We start from the raw sequence: 21,002 nt of genomic DNA on the forward strand, positions 1-21,002 counted from the left end.
GAGGCGGGTGGATCACCCGAGGTCAGGAGTTTGAGACCAGCCTGGCCAACATGGTGAAACCCCATCTCTACTAAAAATACAAAAATCAGCCGGGCGTGATGGCAGGTACCTGTAATCCCAGTTACTCAGGAGGCTGAGGCAGGAGAATTGCTTGAACCCGGGAGGCAGAGGTTGCAGTGAGCCAAGATCGTGCCATTGCACTCCAGCCTGGGAAACAAGAGCAAAACTCCATCTAAAGGAAAAAAAAAAAAAAAAAAAGAATGATCAAAACGAGTAAAATGTGGAAATAGACCAAGGCTTTACAATCATGTTTGAGAAAAACAATGCTTGTTGGAAGGTATCATCCTGTCAACTCATTTCCCAAAAGAACTTGGGAAATTACAGACAAACAGAGAGCCAAATCATGAGTGAACTCCCATTCACAATTGCTTCAAAGAGAATAAAATACTTAGGAATCCAACCTACAAGGGACGTGAAGGACCTCTTCAAGGAGAACTATAAACCACTGCTCAATGAAATAAAAGAGGATACAAACAAATGGAAGAACATTCCATGCTCATGGGCAGGAAGAATCAATATCATGAAAATGGCCATACTGCCCAAGGTAATTTATAGATTCAATGCCATCCCCATCAAGCTACCAATGACTTTCTTCACAGAATTGGAAAAAACTACTTTAAAGTTCATATGGAACCAAAAAAGAGCCCGCATCGCCAAGTCAATCCTAAGACAAAAGAACAAAGCCGGAGGCATCATGCTACCTGACTTCAAACTATACTACAAGGCTACGTAACCAAAACAGCATGGTACTGCTACCAAAACAGAGATATAGATCAATGGAACAGAACAGAGCCCTCAGAAATAACGCCGCATATCTACAACTATCTGATCTTTGACAAACCTGAGAAAAACAAGCAATGGGGAAGGGATTCCCTATTTAATAAATGGTGCTGGGAAAACTGGCTAGCCATATGTAGAAAGCTGAAACTGGATCCCTTCCTTACACCTTATACAAAAATTAATTCAAGATGGATTAAAGACTTAAATGTTAGACCTAAAACCATAAATACCCTAGAAGAAAACCTAGGCATTACCATTCAGGACACAGGCATGGGCAAGGACTTCAAGTCTAAAACACCAAAAGCAATGGCAACAAAGGCAAAATTGACAAATGGGATCTAATTAAACTAAAGAGCTTTTGCACAGCAAAAGAAACTACTATCAGAGTGAACAGGCAACCTACAAAATGGGAGAAAATTTTCACAACCTACTCATCTGACAAAGGGCTAATATCCAGAATCTACAATGAACTCAAACAAATTTACAAGAAAAAAACAAACAACCCCATCAAAAAGTGGGCAAAGGATATGAACAGACACTTCTCAAAAGAAGACATTTATGCAGCCAAAAGACACAGAAAAAATGCTCATCATCACTGGCCATCAGAGAGATGCAAATCAAAACCACAATGAGATACCATCTCACACCAGATAGAATGGCAATCATTAAAAAGTCAGGAAACAACAGGTGCTGGAGAGGATGTGGAGAAATAGGAACACTTTTACACTGTTGGTGGGACTGTAAACTAGTTCAACCATTGTGGAAGTCAGTGTGGCGATCCCTCAGGGATCTAGAACTAGAAATACCATTTGACCCAGCCATCCCATTACTGGGTATATACCCAAAGGACTATAAATCATGCTGCTATAAAGACACATGCACATGTATGTTTATTGCAGCACTATTCACAATAGCAAAGACTTGGAACCAACCCAAATGTCCAACAATGATAGACTGGATTAAGAAAATGTGGCACATATACACCATGGAATACTATGCAGCCATAAAAAATGATGAGTTCATGTCCTTTGTAGGGACATGGATGAAATTGGAAATCATCATTCTCAGTAAACTATTGCAAGGACAAAAAACCAAACACCGCATGTTCTCACTCATAGATGGGAATTGAACAATGAGAACACATGGACACAGGAAGGGGAACATCACACTCTGGGGACTGTTGTGGGGTGTGGGGAGGCGGGAGGGACAGCATTAGGAGATATACCTAATGCTAAATGGCGAGTTAATGGGTGCAGCACACCAGCATGGCACATGTATACATATGTAACTAACCTGCACATTGAGCACATGTACCCTAAAACTTAAAGTATCATAATAATAATAATAACAACAATAATAATAAAAAGAACTTGGGAAATTAAAAGAACTAAGACACTTCAAAGGGACCTAAAGCCCACTCGCCTCAATATCCATAATCCACATGAGTCCGTCAGGGAGAAGGTGTAAACACTGGGACGGGCAGTTACCTTCAGCTCCAAGAGTAGGGATTTCTAAGAAGGAGTAAATACGTAGAACGGGAAGAGGCAAGGACTGAAGCTAAGAAAAAGAAAATCAAGGAGAATGACTGCATCTAGGAAGTAAGAAGAGGACCAGAAGACTTAGCAATGGTCTTGGTTACTTACTCAGGGCTGCAAGTAACCACGATGTCCATGTCAGGAAGGAAGGACCCAGTCCAAGGAAGTACATATGCTCTAAAGAGCTAGGGTACGAAAGTAGGAGGCAGGGAGGCAGCTCATCTTCAGGATGTAAAGCTGAATAAGCAACCCCGTATGTTTGCAGTTCCCTGGTTAATTTCCAGCCATAAAAAATATGGCCCAAGATTTATAAAAATATCCCTAAAACATTCCACATGCGTCTCAAGGCAGAGGGTAATTGTTATGAACAAATCCACAGAAACTCTTGTGCCAAGAGCAACAAGTCGAGGATAAGGAAGGAATAGGAAACATGAAAAAAATGGCCAGTCAGAAACCAGAATGACAGATGTGGGCCATCCTCCCCTCCCAGCAAAACAAGAGGGCAGGGGATCCTTACAGCACCTCGAAGGCTTATCGCTGTGGGGAAAGATCCAGCACAACAGTCCTAAAGGGTATTTCCATGGTGGAGGATGCTCTGGTGGCGCGGCTGCGGGAACATCAGGTAGGAATTCACCATAACCCTGCAGAATCTTCCCTTGACATGGCAGCCTCTGGACGTGGAGGGAGATCATCCAGGCCAACCCCCGTCTGTCCCGGAATCCCCTCCTCACGGGCTCCTTCCTGTGGTTAGCAGTTTCTGCCTCAGCACTCTCATGTATGTTGACTTACAGAAAGCTCTCTCCCATATTGAGCCAAACTCTTCCCTGGAGAATAGCAGAAGAGCAGGAAGAGTTGGGGGTGGGAAGTGTACCTTTCCCCATGAGACTCCCTCGGGTACATGAAATCTAATGTTCCAAGCTAAACACCCCTCAGTCCCTTTACTTTCTGTGACATGAGTTCCAGTCTGCCACTCTTCTGGCCAGTGTCCTGGGGACATGCTCAGGTTGGAACAGAGTGGGGAACTCCTGGGCCAGGCCTCCCTCCCTCTGTGACATGAGTTCCAGTCTGCCACTCTCCTGGCCAGTGTCCTGGGGACATGCTCAGGTTGGAACAGAGTGGGGAACTCCTGGGCCAGGCCTCCCTCCCTCCACCACTCTGTAGCCATCAGAAGACTGTTCTGGTGCAACAGCAGCTGTGTCTCCATCCACAAACAAACAAACAAACAAAAAAAGTGCTAGGCCTTTGCCACAGTGTTTAGTCACATGGAAAGCAACTCCCAAGCTACCCCTTATCTGACTCCCAGCAAAAAATTCGTCTGAAAAGTTTGTTTTGTTCCTGACAAAAATCCGTGGTGAGGATATCAAAGTCCCTTGTGGCTGCCACTCGGCCAGTGTCACCCTTCCCTCCTTCCTTCCTCTCCACTTTGATCCTTCCTGTGCTGAGATGGAGCCTTATCAGGCCCTCTACCCCATCTTCAGTTCTGTATACAGTTGTACTGTTCACCTCCCAAGGGTGCCCCTCACCCCTAATAAGCACAGCCAAAGAAAAAGAGTTCACAAAGCATAGCACGGAACACTGACAGGTGCTGAGTCAGGAAACATTTAGTTCCCACCTAACAAAATGAGAGCCCAACCCACCCAGGCTGGAAACGGAGGGAGGCTCTCAGCCTGGTCAAAGGGGCTGAATCCCTTGAGCATCCAACACCTGCTCCTGGGCTCCTCCTTCCTCAGGTCAGGAATCCAGCCACCGCTTTGAAGCAAATCCAACCCCAGCCCTTCAAGGCTGACCATGGACAGAGTCTTCCCACAGGGGAGCAGCTGGAAGGAGCCAGGGCTATAAGACTCAGCTGCATGAAAAAAATGGCTGCTTGCTTTTGTGTAGTGTCTTAAAGTTTACTGACCATTTTTACACTGATCATCTCATTCGGTTCTCAGCATAATCAGTGATATGGATAAGACTGGAGTAATTTTAATTTTCCAGATGAGGAAGTTGAGGCCTGGAGAGGAGAAAACATGAATTCCACAAATTTGTATAACAAATCAGAGAAAGAGTTTATTTTAGAACCGAAGTCTCTAATCTCTTTCTTTCAGTATTGACACACTAACAGTCTTAAAATGCCCCCACCTTAAATACTTTATGCATACAGCAAGAGCCCAGTGAAGGGCCTCAAAAGTTGAGACTCAAAGCAAGCAGCCCCTGTCCTGCACTTCAGCCCTGAATCCACAATGGCACAGTGCAGTCCTCTGAGTACAGACATCTGTATGAGCCCAAAGGAGCACATGGCCACACCCTGGGGCACTGCAGGCCCCCCCGATGCAGAAGGAACATTCCCACGGGTGACCACAGTCTGCACCAGGCTGTTGCTCTGGGAGATGAGAGAATCGGCAAGCAAAGAGCTGCCGGCCCTGCCCAGTCTGTCAGGGGCAACAGCCTAGGCCCACAGCTGTCAAGCGCCCACCGCTTAGGTGTGACTAGGCTGGGTGCCCAGTCCTGCAGCCCGTCCAGGTCTCAATTCCTGGTAACACCCTAGTGCTTCGCCCTCTTGCATATGGAAGAAGAGTCATCAATCTGGCTGCAGCCCAACCTCAGCAGCTGATTGGAACGGGAGCAGAAGTCTTCACTAGACTAACCCTTTTTCCACTAGCTTATTCAAACATGAGCTTTAAAGCTATTATTTCAAAGGACTGGACATCAGCCTCATAAAATATGCCTCTTTTCTAAACAAGCACATTTTGTCATCCACAACAGGAACACATTTAGCACCCTTCTAACTAACAACCTGGAAAGAAATTCCTGATGTCATTCAGTGTTTACCAGGGATTTCCTACGTGCTGTCACACAAACATTTACCAACTGGCTCACCATGGGCAAGACACTGTGCAAAGTGGGATGTAAAGATACTAGGGAGAGGATTTGGCTTGCTCAGTTCAAATCCCAGTTCTTGTATTTAATAGCAGTATGACCTTGGGCAAGTTACTCAACTTCTCTGTGCCTCAGTTCTCATATATGCAAAATGGTGATACTAGGGCCTAGCTCAGAGAGTTACGAGAATTCAATAAGATGGTCACATCTAAAAACGCTTTAAACAGTGCTCTAAATGCAGAAAGCCCTTGAAAAACGTTAGCTATTATTAAAGGTATATTTTTACTTATTCCTTTCAATATCCCAATGAAATGGGAACTATTACTATCCCCACTTCACAGATGAGAAAATTGGTTCAAGGCATTAAACAAGTTTGTCAATGTCATAATGCTAGTAAGAGGCAAACTCAAGACCCTAAACAAGGCTTGCCTGAATTCCATGCTCTTATTCACTATACTGAACAATGTCACAATCAACTTTTCCCCCAGAAAAATGAAAGAAACACACACACACACACACACACACACACACACACACACACGCTTGCATGTGGGCACCACAAAAGCTCAAATATAAATCTGGAAGCTTCCTGGTCCCTGAAACCCCTCCACCCCACCCCCCATAGAGCCTATGAGAGATAGGTCAAGAAAGTTTGCTTCAAGAATTTTCTTTCTCCACCCTCCCTCAAGTTTTTAATTATGAGTAATTTCAAGCATTAAACAAAGTCAAAAGAATAGAACAATGAACATCCATATAACTTCCACCTAGACTTAACAATTCTTCACACTTTTGTGATCATAGGCTTCTCTATCTATATTTCTGCTAAAACATTTGAAAATTGTAGACACCATAACATCAATCATAGCATCACCCTTCTCTGTGATTGTTTGTTAGAGTAAAACGAGTCTTGGTAATAGATTCTATCGAATTACCGTTAATATTCTTGGGTGTAATTTGCTTGTTATTACGACAAAGATCTTTATTCTTAGGGGCACATGATAATAAGGTTAAGGATCTCCAGATAAGACCAGCCTTCATTATCCAGGTGGGCCCTAAATCCAATGCTAAATATCTGCTAAGAGACACACAAAGAGACATTCAAAGAGAAGGAAAATGCCCCATGAAGAAGGAGGCAGCTATTGAGGTGACGCAGTCATAAGCCAAGGGATGCCTGGCGCCCCCAGAACCTGGAACCAACAGAAGCCTTCTCCTCCAGAGCCTTCAGAGGGAATGTGGCCCTGCCAACACCTCCAGTTCAGATTTCTGGTCTCTAGAACTGACAGCAAATACATTTTTGTTGTTTTAAGTCACCAAGTTTATAGTAATTTGTTGCAGCAGCACAGTCCTAGAGAACTAATATCCCCTAGTCACGGGGTCCCTGATACCCCATTGGAGCAAATTGTGCATGCTGAATTGAAAAACTGAAACACCTGAGAGTGGCTTTATGCCTTTTTCATATCCCACAGCCAGGGAAGCACCTCCAAAGGCCACTGGACTCTGGCTAACAAATATGACACCAGAATAGGTGTCAACTGAACAATTTGTTCCTTTTAATCAGGTGTTTTAACCCCACTCTGTATTCATTGTTCTGCCCTCCTTGATTTTACTGCAAGTGACTGAATTGACTTTTGATGTATTGCCAGCATACAATAAATTATGAGCCTCTTTCTTTAAGGTTGGAGAGGGGAGGAACTCTACTTCCCTGTTCAGTTATTTCAGGCAAGGGTGGGAGCAGGTTTTCTGTGCCAGCAGCATCCTGATTATGATTCAGGATGTGTGGCCAAAGGCAAACAGTTCCTCTTCAAATTCAATCAAATAGGAAGGAGCAAAGGCCCAAACAAGAAAAGCCTGGTTTTCTTTGTGTGCACAGCCAAGGGGTCCTGGGAAGTTTGTGAGGGATGACGCCCTATCTCGGCAAGACTGAGCTTAGAGTGATATTCAAGAAACTTCTGCACGTATTCGAGATGGGCTTCCAATCCTGGCCTCACAGAACCACATTCTGGACAATACGAAATCCACTGCAGGGGAAGTTATTTGCAGGCTAAAGGGGCAGAGGTTAACTAGAATTAACATGTCTACTTTTTAGTCTCTTCTCCCTAAAAAGAAAAAATATTCTATATGCAACTTCTATGCTGTTGATTGTATCTCCAAGGGGCCCAAGTGACTACTTCCACTTGTAGATACGTGGTGCAACTCAAAACAGTGATTTTTCACTCAGTAAGCCATGACCCATTAATGGATTGAGAAATCAATTTAGCAAGAGGTGCTAGCAATTTTGCTAAAATGAATGGAAGAAGATAGGAAATCTTTGAGTGCATCTTGCATAGTAAAGGGTAAATATCGTACCATGAAATTCTCCTTCAGTCTTATACAGATGCTCCTCAACTTACGATGGGTTCATCCAGACGTAACCCAAGGACCACACTGAATGCATATCACTTTTGTGCCATTTTAAAGTTGAAACATCATATATGGAACCATTGTGAGTTGGGGACTATCTATATGTGTTTGGGTCACTGGTTTGTAATAGAAAAGATACTCCTCACTGTGAGTCATGATCCAAATAAGTAAGAAAGCCACTGACTTAAAGAATCGATTCCACCAAACCAGAAAGCACTCTGTCGCCTCAGCCAAGCCCACGTTCCTGAGAGCACTGTTTGTAGTTACAACAGGGCACTCAGTTAACAAGGACAATTCACCATGCACCTGAGAGGGGTTGGCATCTGAAAGCAAGGCATGCCCATTCCCTGGCAATCCACTGGCTTGTCTTTCTCCTGTTCAAGCCCCTCCATGCCTGAGGCTCATCCTCTTGGTTCTTGAGATCCTATTTCTTTTTTTTTTTTTTTTTTTTTTTTTTTTTTTCTGATACAGAGTCTGGCTCTGTCGCCCAGGCTGGAGTGCAGTGGCGCGATCTCGGCTCACTGCAAGCCCCGCCTCCTGGGTTCACGCCGTTCTCCTGCCTCAGCCTCCGGAGTAGCTGGGACTACAGGCGCCCAACACCACGCCCGGCTAATTTTTTTGCATTTTTTAGTAGAGACGGGGTTTCACCGTCTTAGCCAGGATAGGATGGTCTCGATCTCCTGACCTCGTGATCCACCCGCCTCAGCCTCCCAAAGTGCTGGGTTTACAGGCGTGAGCCACCGCTCCCAGCCTTGAGATCCTATTTCTATACCATAGAAGAGCCTCTCGCGGTTCACTTCCATCTTGCCGGGACCCACTCTTCCTGCTCTGTCGCCCTAGAAACTCCATAGCCTTTTGCAATGACTCTGAAACTGATCCACCACAGGGGGAATTCCTAAAGTCTTTGAGGAAGTCATTAACCATCTTCTTTGTATTTTTTTACTCCAATGTGTCCAATTTCTCCTTTGCCATTTTTCCAGGAAGATGGTTGCCCCGGCCTCCATTAAGAATTCTCTTTCACGCAGCAATTTGCGGACTCTCCAAGCCTTATGGTCTAATACTGCGGCAAATGTTCCACAGTGGCGTCCTGTTCCCTGCAGGGCCTGCCTCATGGATCCACTATGGGTTTTCCAATCACACACAGTTAAAGACTGTAACTAGAGGCTGGGGGCGGTGGCTCACACCTGTAATCCCTGCACTTTGGAAGGCCAAGGCAGGCAGATCACCTGAGATCAGGAGTCTGAGACCAGCCTGGCCAACATAGTGAAACCCCGTCTCTACTAAAAATACAAAAATTAGCCGGGCGTGGTGGCGGTGCCTGTAATCCCAGCTACTCAGGAGGCTGAGGCAAGGAGAATAGCTTGAACCCAGGAGGTGGAGGTTGCAGTGAGCAGAGATCGCGCCATTGCGCTCTAGCCTGAGCGACAGAGTGAGACTTCATCTCAAAAAAAAAAAATAAATAAAAACGAAAGACTGTAACTAGAGCTTTCTGATCTCACATAACTAGGGGCTACAGCTAGGTTAGTTGAATGGTATAGACTGGAGCATGCATTTTGGCATCAGCAAAACTGGATCTAAGTTTTGATGCTGTTGCTTTGCTGGCTATTGACCCTGAGCAAATTGCTTAACTTTTCTAAGCTTCATCTGTAAAATCAAGATAATAATACCCATCTGAAGGGAGTTGTTGGAGTCTACTTTTTAAAAAGATTGGTTGAAGTTTCTGTGATGAATTCTTCTTGGACATCTTATGAATGGACTTCCGAAAAAGGCTTTACTGTTTCAATGTTTTTAGAAATCCGTATTACCCAGGAAAAACATATAAAACAAAGACAAAACAGAGAAAACATACAAAACAGAGAATATATTTTCAGAAATATATTTCTGAAAAAATATATGGTCTAATGAGTCAAGTCATTCCTGCCACCTTAGAATTACAGAAAGTAAAAAAAGGGAGGGAGGGAGGGAGCGAGGGAGGAAGGAAAGAAGGAAGGAAGGAAGGAAGGAAGGAAGGAAATTCTACATTTGGGCTGACCTCCTGTGACTATGCCACAGAGGTTTTCTCACTCTTGCATTAACATCAGACCATGTGCATCTTCCTGCCAGCAGCATTGTCTGGCTTGGCAGGCCTGCAAATCTGTTTCAGCACAAAGGATCTGCTTAATGGAAAGCAAGCGTGCTGCAGAAAAAAAAAGAAAAAAAAACGGTACTCACATTTCCTTGTGCACTCTTTATCAAAGGAACAAATGGCACAATAACCCAACATAACCAAGGCTGTAGTTGAAGAAACTGCCTTTTACATCTGGGACTAATCTTTATTCTAAGGTGGCCATGGATGGTGTGGCATCAAAAGGCATGCAGGTGACTTAGAATGGTTTTCAAAACCTTTAGCAGTGCCTCTGTAGCACACAATAGAAAAAATACCAACACTCCATTTTTAAATGGTTAAAAACGTAAACAGATAATTCAGAGAAAAAGGAATAAAAAGTTGCCAGTAAATATATTAAAATGTTTAAGTTCACTAATGATCAAAGACATCTGTAAAAGTAAAACCAGAGCTCCATACACTCTAGTTGAATTTGTAAATACTGAAAAATACCATTAATGTTAGTGTAGGTGTGACAAATCCGGCATTCTCTGCTGACAAGACTAGAAAGGATAAACCTTCCTGACAGCAATTTGGCAATAATTTTAGACATTTTATACACTTTGGATAGTAATTTAAATTCTTCGAATACATCAAAGAAAAATAATCAGATACATAAGCATGGTGACACATAGACAAAGCTATAAAAAATCCTCATTACAGTAATGTTTATAATAGTGAAAAAATTGACCACAACCTAAATGTCTAACAAGGAAATTGGCAAATAAAGGATGGTTCATCAATATGATAGAATATTATATAGACATTTAAATTAAGTTTTCAAAATTTGTAACAGTATGGGAAAATTGAGTATAAAACTTTGCAAGCAGACTATTCCAAATTAGGTAAATAAAGGCATAGATAAAAGGTTAAAATGAAATATACTAAAAAATCAACAGATGTCATCTCTGGAGGGTGAAATTATAGGTAAATTTGTACTTGTCTGTATTTCCAAACTTTTGAAATTGGGCATATATAACTTTTATCATTATGTGCTCTACTCACTACCATGTTATACCAGCATTCTAGCAGGTGGTAGGGCGACTCATGGCTGGACCCTTAGCTGTCCACTCTGCATGCTGGACAATGTGAAGAATGCTTGTACCACAAGCGATCCCAGGCCTCAAGGTGTGTAACACATACAGAGATAAACGATGCTAATACTCATCTTAAGGGAGTTGTTGGAGTCTATTGTGGAGGATGCTAGGGGGACCGACCTGACCTACCGTATTTCCCCGTTCAGCTGCTGAATGTTGGCTGCAGACAGCTCACAGCTGAGTCCCTCTCCAGGTAATATATAACTCCAAGGCTATATATAATTATGATCTGCACAGAGCCTTGCACATAGTAGGTACACAATAAACTAACTTCAGTAACAGATGAACAAAATAAGCAGTAAATGCTACTACAATATGATGGACAAGAATCCTATGGCCTGGAGGAGAGAAAAGAATACAGTTCAGGGAAGGGTCCACAGAGTGGCTGGTACTTTAATTGGAGCTTAAAGGAGAGGCTAACTGTGTACATGTGTGGAGGAGAGGGGAGGAGAGGATCTATGGTAGACATAGGTGTTTCTCATGGGCAGACCAGAGATACTTACTGTGACTTCATTGGCGTGGTAGTTTCTATGTGCTCATTTCAAGCCACGTTAGAGCCTCCCTAAATGTTTATCTTCTTGCTGGAGCAGCAAGAAACAAATGGAGGCACAGGACTGTTGGGCCACACAGCAAGTAGCATTTGCTCTTCAAGGCAAGAACGATAGCCTCTGCATGCCCATCCCTTGGTTATGATTTCATCTGAGTGCTGACTGAGGTGGATTCTGAGGAGCCAGTCTTACTGAATCCCCCTCATCAATACCACACTTTACATGTAGCCAGCACTTCCAGATACAGCTTCTTGCTTAATCTCCTACCATCCCGTGTAGTCTTCTCAGTTTACAGTAAAGAAAATGGAGGCTGACTGGAGTGAAAGGGAATGTTTAAACTCAGAACTGTCTAGTGATAAAAACCAAAGCTTCAGTTTAGTCTAGTGCTTTTCCCCTAATGCAAGATTAAGCTGTGATACCGTCCTAGAAAAATACTCTTCTCAAAAAATGTTGCCTATCTCCTCCCTTTTGCATTAAAATAAACAAATGAACCTGTCCAATCCTGTGCACATCTCTCTTGTTTTGAGGTCACTGTGTACTTCGGCATTTTGGGGTGTCAGATAATAACACAAGTAAAATATAAAACGTGGTAGTTAAGGATTTTCAAAAGGAGTGATCAGAATTCACTCCATACATATATTAATGGTCCTTAGTCAATTCCCCTTTACTTCCACCAAATTTCCGTAGAAATCTGTGAAACAGAAAAGATTAAGAGTTATTGACAGAGAACTGCAACATAACCTGAGTGGGTTTGTCTGGACACTAAAGTCTACTCTGAGCTTCCAGCTCTCTAGGGGAAAATCAGCAAGTGTTTATGGAAAGCTACAAAAAAAAAAATGATACTCAGTGATTAGTGGAGATTTTCATGTAATGTGCAAGGATTTTTATAAGCAAACCGTTGTAGATAAATGATGAAGCAAGAACTTTCTATTAGAAAACAACTCTCTCATTGCCAAAATATAAATATACACACACACAGACACATATATATCCTAAGACAATTAGAAGCCAAAATGGAATTGGCCTCTTATATAGTCAACCCTGTGCAACAACAAGGCAAGAAGTGGTCAGAAAACAGGGCATATTCTAGTAAGTGGGCTTAATATTTTTAGAGAATTTTACAAAAATTCATAAGGTTATATTCGTTTATTTTCTGTTGCTGTCATTGAATACCTGAGACTGGGTCAATTATAAATAAAAGAAATTTATTTCTTACAATTCTGGAGGCTGGGAAGTCCAAAAGCATGGTGCTGGCCTCTGGTAGGGCCTTCATGCTGTGTAGAAGGCATCACATGGAGAGTGGCCAAGACTATCTGTGTCAGCTCAGGCCTCTCTTCTTCTTATAAAGCCACCAGTCACATCATGGGGGCCCCACTCAGATGACTTTATCTACCCCTAACAACCTCCCAAAGGCCCTATTTCTTTCTTTTTTTTTTTTTTTTGAGATGGAGTCTGGCTCTGTCACCCAGGCTGGAGTGCAGTGGCATGATCTCAGCTCACTGAAAGCTCCACCTCCCAGGTTCATGCCCTTCTCCTGCCTCAGCCTCCTGAGTAGCTGGGACTACAGGCGCCCGCCACCACGCCTGGCTAATTTTTTGTATTTTTAGCAGAGACGGGGTTTCACTGTGTTAGCCAGGTTGGTCTCGATCTCCCGACCTTGTGATCCGCCTGCCTTGGCCTCCCAAAGTGCTGGGATTAGAGGCGTGAGCCACCAAGCCCGACCCAAAGGCCCTACTTCTAGTCAACATAAGAATTTGGGGATTATGTTTCCAACACATGAAATTTAGGGAGCACATTCAAACCATAGCACTGTCTAAGAAACTAAAATACTCATTTAAAGATGGAAAAGCTGAAGCTAGGAGAAGAGACTTGACCCAAATATATTTGGGTAACTGTAGCTTTAGTATCTATACCAACATCCTGGAGGAACTCATCAAGTATTGACAAAAAACGTTCTACATGATCCATTGTTTTAAAAAAGAGACAGAGTCTCACGGTGTTGCCCAGGGTGAAGTGCAGTGGCTATTCACAGGCATGATCCTAGCACACTGCAGCCTCCAACTCCTAGGCTCAAGTGATCCTCTAGCCTCAGGCTCCCAAATAGCTGGGACTACAGGCACACACCATGTACCCAACCGTGATCCATTTTTATGAATAAAAAACTTGTGGATTTCACATTAACATTCAAATATTTCACTTGCTAGAAAGATGACGAAGAGTTTAGTTTCTTAGCTATATGAAGGTTTCTGCCCGCCTGACCTGATTTACTCTGTTAATCAACCCACTATATCTTTCTTTACAGATAATGTAATGGTGAGTGCCTGCCTCCTTCCCAGGTATTAATATATTTTTCTAAATTCTGTATTAATAAGATCCTAATACATAAAGGGATTTATCAGTAGAATTCGGTTTTTGTTTTTTTAGGGTTTGCAGGGTTTTTGTTGTTGTTGTTGTTGTTGTTGTTGTTGTTGTTTAATCCAGGGGTTCTCTTTTTCTCATCTTATTTAACCCTGGATAAAAAGAAGCTAAAAAAAAAATCCTGCATACAGCTACTGTCACAAAGCCAGCTGAATCAAAAAACCTTCCCCACAGCCTATATCCCTCCTCTGAGTGGTTGGTCTGAATTTCTAGAATTAAAAGATTTCTTTCTCTGGATCCTTTGAAATAACGGTAATTAACACTTACGTAGAGGCTTATGATACAATGGTATCATCTAAAACAGGAGTCAGCAAACTATGTCCTGCAAAAGATTAGCAGTTGCAACAGAGACCATATGTCCCACAAAGCCAAAAATATTTACTGGTTGGCCCCTTACATAAAGTTTGCCATGCCCTGACATTCACTATCACATCGATCCTCATAAGCACCTACCAAGAAGCTGCTTCTTGTTTTGATAGCCACAAGGACTTCAATATGAACAAGTATTCGAGATGACTTCTGAAACACTACCTGCAAAGAATACCAACTTGGGGGTGGGGGGGGGGGGGAAAGGGGCAGGGGACGGTAGAGAGGAAGATTACAAATTTGACTCCAATAAAGAAAATTAGCCATATGGAGAGAAAACAGAGAAAAAACTCAAAGCTCTCCTACTGAACAGGATGCCCAAATGCCAGGACTGTTGTTCTGCACACCTCTCCCCTTCCCCACGTTCCCCCTAAATTTCCTTATGCTTATACAGAGGTGTGTTGAAGCCAGCTTGTGTGCTCATGAGAGGCAACTGTGTGCATCCTGTTCGGGCTCCACGTTCAGTGACATCACATTGGTAGTTTGACATCAGCCATGATAAAAGTATTTACACCACAAAAATCAGCAAAAGCTACAAATCAAGGCTTTTCTCCCCCGCCCCCTCCTCCCAGGGCTGACTGTTAAACATTTCCTACCACATCACAGCAGAAACATTTGTACGTACGTATGTACATACATACGTACATGCATACATACATACATACAAACATACATAATTTCACATAAAAGGCACTATGTCATACACGGTATTTTCCCCTTCAGCTGCTGAATGTTGGCTGCAGACAGCTCACAGCTGAGTCTCTCTCCAGGAATTGCCCTAAGCTGAAGGGAAATGCCACACCCCAGGTCTGCTTCCCTCCCTGGGGCAACCTCCTTGCAACTACTACTCAAGGCCAAGATAAAAAGTGAAAAGGCCAGACCCATCTCAATGCAGAGCAACTTCAGCTCCAAAGCTCCTCCTGGGTTCAGCTGGGACTTCTGTTGCAACTGCATTAGAGAGAGAGGGAGTGAGAGAGGGAGAGAGAGGGAGAGAGAGAGAGAGAAAAGAGAGAAGAGAGGGGAGAGGAGAGAGGAGAGAGACAGAAAGAGAAAGAGAGAGACAGAGAGGAGAGACCCATTTGTCCACAACCAACTTCTCTCTTCATCTCCTATCTTGAGTTACCTATTTCAGTTCATTTTTGATTTGCTTAAGGTTCTTTCTGGAGTATTTTTCTCAGATGGGATACCTGGATAATATACTTTTTTCTTTTCAGTGACTTTATTTTAATGAGTTTTCAGACTTACAGAAAGGGGCTCTTCAGATGGGGCTGTGTCACTGGTCAACCATCTTCACTGTGGAGTCCTAGTCACTACAATTTTGTTTTGCAGATCACGAAGATTCATTGAAATTATCTCCTCTTCCTTTCCTTCATAATAGGTTACATGGTCTGAAAGTACATCCCTCCTTCTCTAGTACATTGTATTCAGAGAGGTTGCTGCTGCTTCTCCATTGTCATTAATCTTTTCATCATCTTCTTATTCCTCTTAGCACAGTCGGGGCATAACATATTATCTTCTATGCCTGGGGATGGGAAAATGCAGGCAGGTAACAAGAAGAGAGAAATCATCCTCCTGTGAGTGGTAGGCACCCAGGCCTGATCTGCATGAAACTGCAGGCGTACCCAGCCCTTTGTGTCTGCTGAGAGACGTCTGCCATGGACCACACACCACCTGACATCAGAGGTTTGCATCCAAAAGGCCTCAACAGAAACACGAATGGAACATGAATTCACAGCCTTTGGCTGAACAGCTCTTGCAGCAATTCTTGCCCATGATGCCAACATGGCTGCCTGCACTGAAGTTATCACTTCAAATGTATTAGTCTCTTCTGTTCTTTCATTCGTCTCATAACTTTTCTGAAGCCTCTTGCTCTCTCAGTCACTGCCTTGTGTTTCCTCGAACATCGCTGTAATCTGGTCTCTTGTGACGTTTCAGGCGTATCTTGCTGTTGTTCAGGGAAAGCATGCCTACCAGAGCCTCAGATAAACTTCTATTTTCTTGCCATTAGCACTCAAACCAAGTTGTTGACACCAGTCCCGCTAAGTGTCCCGACACACCTTATTAATGGGAGGCAAAGTGGTCGGCAAGGGAAGGGCTGGTATTTTGCACCAGCTTTTTGTGGAGCTGTAAATTGTTAATGTGTTTGAAGTGATGACCTTGATTGTATTTCTTAGGCTTCTCCAGTTTGACATCAGAAGTTGAAGAAACACTTGGTTCCATTTGTTCCATATTCGGGTCATCTTTAACTGGCACCAATGTCAAAATCACGCTTCCCTCATCAGCTACTTCCTCCCTCAAAGAAATTCTTCTTGCTGCTATCCAAATTTGAGTCTGACATTTTCAGCAACACCCCTGTCTTGTCCACTCGGTGATAGGATTTTTAAAAATTAGGCTGGGCGCGATGGCTCATGCCTGTAATCCCAGCACTTTGGGAGGCCCAGGCAAGTGGATTGCTTGAGTCCAGGAGTTCAAGATCAGCCTGGGAAACATGGCAAGACCCCCGTCTCTACCAAAAAAATATAAAAATTAGACAGGCATTGTGGCGCGTGCCTGTAATCCCACCTACTCGGGAGGGTGTAACTTTTTTTTTCCCCTGGCCGGCAAAAGGTATTTTAGCTGGCTCAAGTATTTTATAGACCTCATTCCCCTCTCTCCAGCTTCCCATTATTATAGGTGAGAAATGTGACACTGTCTCTTTTCTGTTTCTTGGTAATTAATGTTTTTCTCTTTGTATTAAAGGGTGCAAAAGGTCCTCTTTTTACCTGCTGTTCAAGAATTTAATTTGGATGGGTTTCGGTATGTGACTTTCAGGAACCCCACGAGTTCTTTTTAAACCTCAGACCCAAGTCTTTTTCACTCAAAGAAATTACCTTCTATCATTTATTTAATGATTCTCTCTTTCATGTGTTTTTCTTTCTCTGGCAACTCCTATTAGGTTTCCTGGATCTAGCCTCCTAGTCTCCTCTTTTGCCCTTATGATTTCCACCTCTGTGTTTTTGTTCTATATTTGGGATATTCTTGCACTTGGCCTTCTCAGCCTGCTTTAATGTATCCAATGAGTATTTTAGTCATAGCTCCAGGAAGTCTGTGTTTCTTTGTTTTTGTTTGTTTGTTTGTTTGGGATACTGTGGTTGAATGTCCTTCTTGCGCTTCTGCCCTGGCTGTCTACTCCAGCAGTGTGATTTCCATGAAGGGCTGTTCAGCGGATGCTTCCTCTCCCTCTCACTGCCCACTGAGGCCCTGTAAGTGCAGAGTTGTTTTTTTATAACTGTTCTTTGAAGTTCAAGGCCACCTTCTGGGGGTTCTTTCAGTGATCACAGTCCTGTGAGTGGTGGGAGGGATGGCCCCTGTGAGCCATTAGTGTAGCTGGATATAAGGGGTCAGTCCCAATTAAGGCACTTGAAGGAAGGAGGCCTCTCAGTCCCACCACGTCCCCATGTTCAGCTTCTCTTCAGCAACCTGAGACCAGGAAAGCCCATTCATGAATGCCAAGGTAGCCCTTTCCATGGGTCCATGAATCTAAAGGAACCAAGCACAGGGCCTGCCACAATTGCAGCTTCATCCCCAAGCTTTCCACCCACTGATTTATAGGGGAGAAATCCCCTCCCCAGCTCTCTTCACGGGGCCAAGATTTGAGTAGAGGGCAGACAGGGCACCATCTAATGAAAATCTCTATCTCGCCCCAGCTCTTTCATAGAAATCCAGGACACTCTGGATCTACTGTCCCTGGCAAATACCTCCTTAACTTCTGAGATGGTTTAACTCTTTGTTCTCCACATCTGATTTCTTTGGATGAGTCCTTCAAAGTTACGTGCATTAATGACAGATCCTTGAATAATTAGATTCACTTTAAAATTGTGTTCATTGGGAAAACAACTGGGTGAAAAGGGCAGATTACAAAGCACGTGTGTGTGTGTGTGTGTGTGTGTGTGTGTGTGTGTATCTCCCACATACACGGATATATCACATATACTCAGAAAAATGTTGGCATGGACGAACACCAAATTGTTACCTGTAGATGATGAAGTTATAAATACTTCTATTGTCAGCCTTTTTCTTATCTAAATTGTGTAATATTTCTTTTTTATGAAAGATAAAAGAGCCTGTTCAATTGTTAATTCAGCAAAATGCATTACAAAATGTCATTTGACTCTTACAGGTATTTTCAGAAGGTGTGAGGAGGGAGATGGCAAACAACCCTCCATCTCTTCGTCTCAGTGTCTGTCAATGAGAGCCCACCTTGAGAGCCCCATGCTCTCAGCAGGCTCGCCAGGCTGTTAGTAACCAGTAGAGAAAAGGAGGAGCACAAACAGAAGCTTCCTGCCCAGAGTCACCCAGGACGGCCCCCGCCCAAGGATGGACCCCAGCCTGGAATTGGCTCCAGAAGCAAAGGTTAGACCCCTCTGATTTCCCAGGTGTCCCCAGTTGTCTAGTTCTACTCAAAGAGGCTGGACAGTCTCTCAGAGCAGAACCATTTCCAGGTGCCTGCTGAGTCTCCAGCACCAGGTACCAGCACTTAGGAGCCACTTGGGAAACCGGTTGAATGAATGATCTCACAGTCTCTCGGTTCACTTGATAAAATCAGACATATTAGTAGCTGTCATTGCTTACTCTTGGGCCATCTTTCGATTTGCAATTCCATCTAGGTGAGGGGTCAAAATTTGAGTTGTATAGGAAGATTTCAGCTCAACAAAAGGATTCACACTTTGATTTGTTTAGGAAGATTTCAGCTCCTGCTGGTTCACACAAGAGGCTTCCTTTCAAAGAGCTGAATTCCCTATCAGTGGACATGACCTAGAAGGGGCTGGCTATCTTCTGTCAGAGGCGATATGGAGGGGTTCCGTGCTGGCTATGAAGAGAGACCAGATGTGCTGTAAGCATCCTTCTAATTCAAACTCTGTGACAAATGCAATTCCTGGTTCAGAAATCTTATGCAAATTTGCCTCTTCTTTCCAAAAATATTCTTTAACCCTGATGTCATTCCTGTCCCTATTAAAACTCGCCTTTGAGGCAGCCAACTATGATTCAAGGGAAAGGTTGAGTGCGTCCTTGTAGCAACCATGAGAGCAGCAGGCATCCCCCACCCAAGAAAGCCTCCTTGGAGCATCCTGGACTGGCCTGGGATCAGTTAAGGAGAGTTTTATGGAACTGTGTCCTGGTCTGTTCCACAGGTATTTGAAGGAACAAATCCCAAGGAAGACATATTGTAGGACAGGTGATATTTAAAGTATTAACCAGAGATACAGAAGCACTAGCCACTCAGAAATGTTGTGACACCAGAGACATGACACAGAGCAGGATCTGCAGGTCCTCTGCATCTGCTTATTGGATTGTGGGGAGGTTCCAGGGTGGGGGCCGGGCAGCCAGTGCAGCAGGGCTGTGCTTGAGAAGCTAAGAGCAGCAGCCAGTTACCAACTGGTTCAGAAGGCTTTCAAGAGTTGAAGAACCAGAGTGGCCACACCAGCTAGAAATCAGCCCGGCTCTCCAACCACTTCTGAGCAGGCTGACCTTCTGGCAGAGGCTGCAGCCCCGTTCCTGCAAGCCACATTTTATGGAGTTCTTTTATTAGTCTCTCATGTAACCCATAGCCACATCATAAAATTAAACACCCCATTCTGTACATCAAGTCCACTGACTTCTTGAGCCCTGATTAGCACTGGGCTTTTCCCTCTCGGAGTTCTATTAAAGTAACATTATAACGGACAGAAAGGAGTCTTTGCTGGGGGCAGCCAAATCCGCAGACTGACTGAGCTTCTGCTGGAGTCACCATGTGGCATGGCGTGTCCTCCTTTATCGGAAGCGCCTTTGCCAGCTTCCTATCCATCGCTCTCTGCCTCTTTCATTCCTACCCCTCCCCATCCTTCTGCGATAATCCCTCCCCGCTCCCAACCTCCTTCCATCTCCTAAGATGACTTAATGCCACGAGTGGTTAAATGCTTGCCTGGAGTCACTGTCAGGGTAGCCCCAACTCACCCCTGAGAATATATTTAGCCTGTGGGTGATCGCCCAGTTGGAGAGGTTATCTTTAGCCTGGCAGAGGTTGAGAGTCAATCTGGGCCATGATATGAAAAGCAGAGGGAGGAGGGAAAGGAAAGGAAACGAATACTCCAGAGTCTACAACAGCAGCACTCAAGTATACTCAGGTGGTGGAGAACTAAAAGTCGAAGTGTGCTTCCTGAAACATGAGGCTCTTCCGGGAACACCCTGGAATAATGGTCTGTTTCATTCCATCCCATGAACTAAGAACAATTTTAATAGCAGAAAATATGGCTGCATTATGAGCAGGCAGTATAAAACCACAAGCACACATGTTCTTTTAAAAAAAAAAAAAAAGCCACAAACTCAGCATGATTGGTGGTTTTCAAGCTTTCCCATTCATATCTGTTTACTACTTCTTCATTAGTTTTGTTGCCTGCAGGTGCTAAAGGTTTAAAATGGAGGAACATGCATGGAAAAAATTTACATGGAAAAATTACATTACCTGAGTTAGGGAAAAGACCACTACTATTTGATTTTCAAGGTGGAACGCCTCAGTCCACCTCAGGAATACCAAGAGCTGAGCTTGAAAAGCTCCAGGACCTGTTTCCAAACTATTCAAGAAAGACCGTGCACTTTTCCTTAGGGCACAGAAGTAACTTTCCTTAACATCATCCCTCCTTTCCACTCACTAAATCTTCCCTGTTATTGTTTATATCCAAGGCCTCTTGATTGACCTTCCTTATAGAACAATCGATTAGAATCTGTTTTCAAAACAACTGAATACTTGCTAGTTATGATTAGAGGGAACCTAGGT

General features: G+C 43.6%; 1 pseudogene; it reads right to left on the reverse strand.

The window, feature by feature from the left end:
- Positions 1 to 15,633: 15,633 nt before the first annotated feature.
- Positions 15,634 to 16,547, reverse strand: LOC129032977 (developmental pluripotency-associated protein 2-like; annotated as a pseudogene).
- Positions 16,548 to 21,002: the final 4,455 nt, after the last annotated feature.

Source organism: Pongo pygmaeus, chromosome 2 (genome assembly GCF_028885625.2).
Source record: "Pongo pygmaeus isolate AG05252 chromosome 2, NHGRI_mPonPyg2-v2.0_pri, whole genome shotgun sequence".
NCBI classification, from domain to species: domain Eukaryota; kingdom Metazoa; phylum Chordata; class Mammalia; order Primates; family Hominidae; genus Pongo; species Pongo pygmaeus.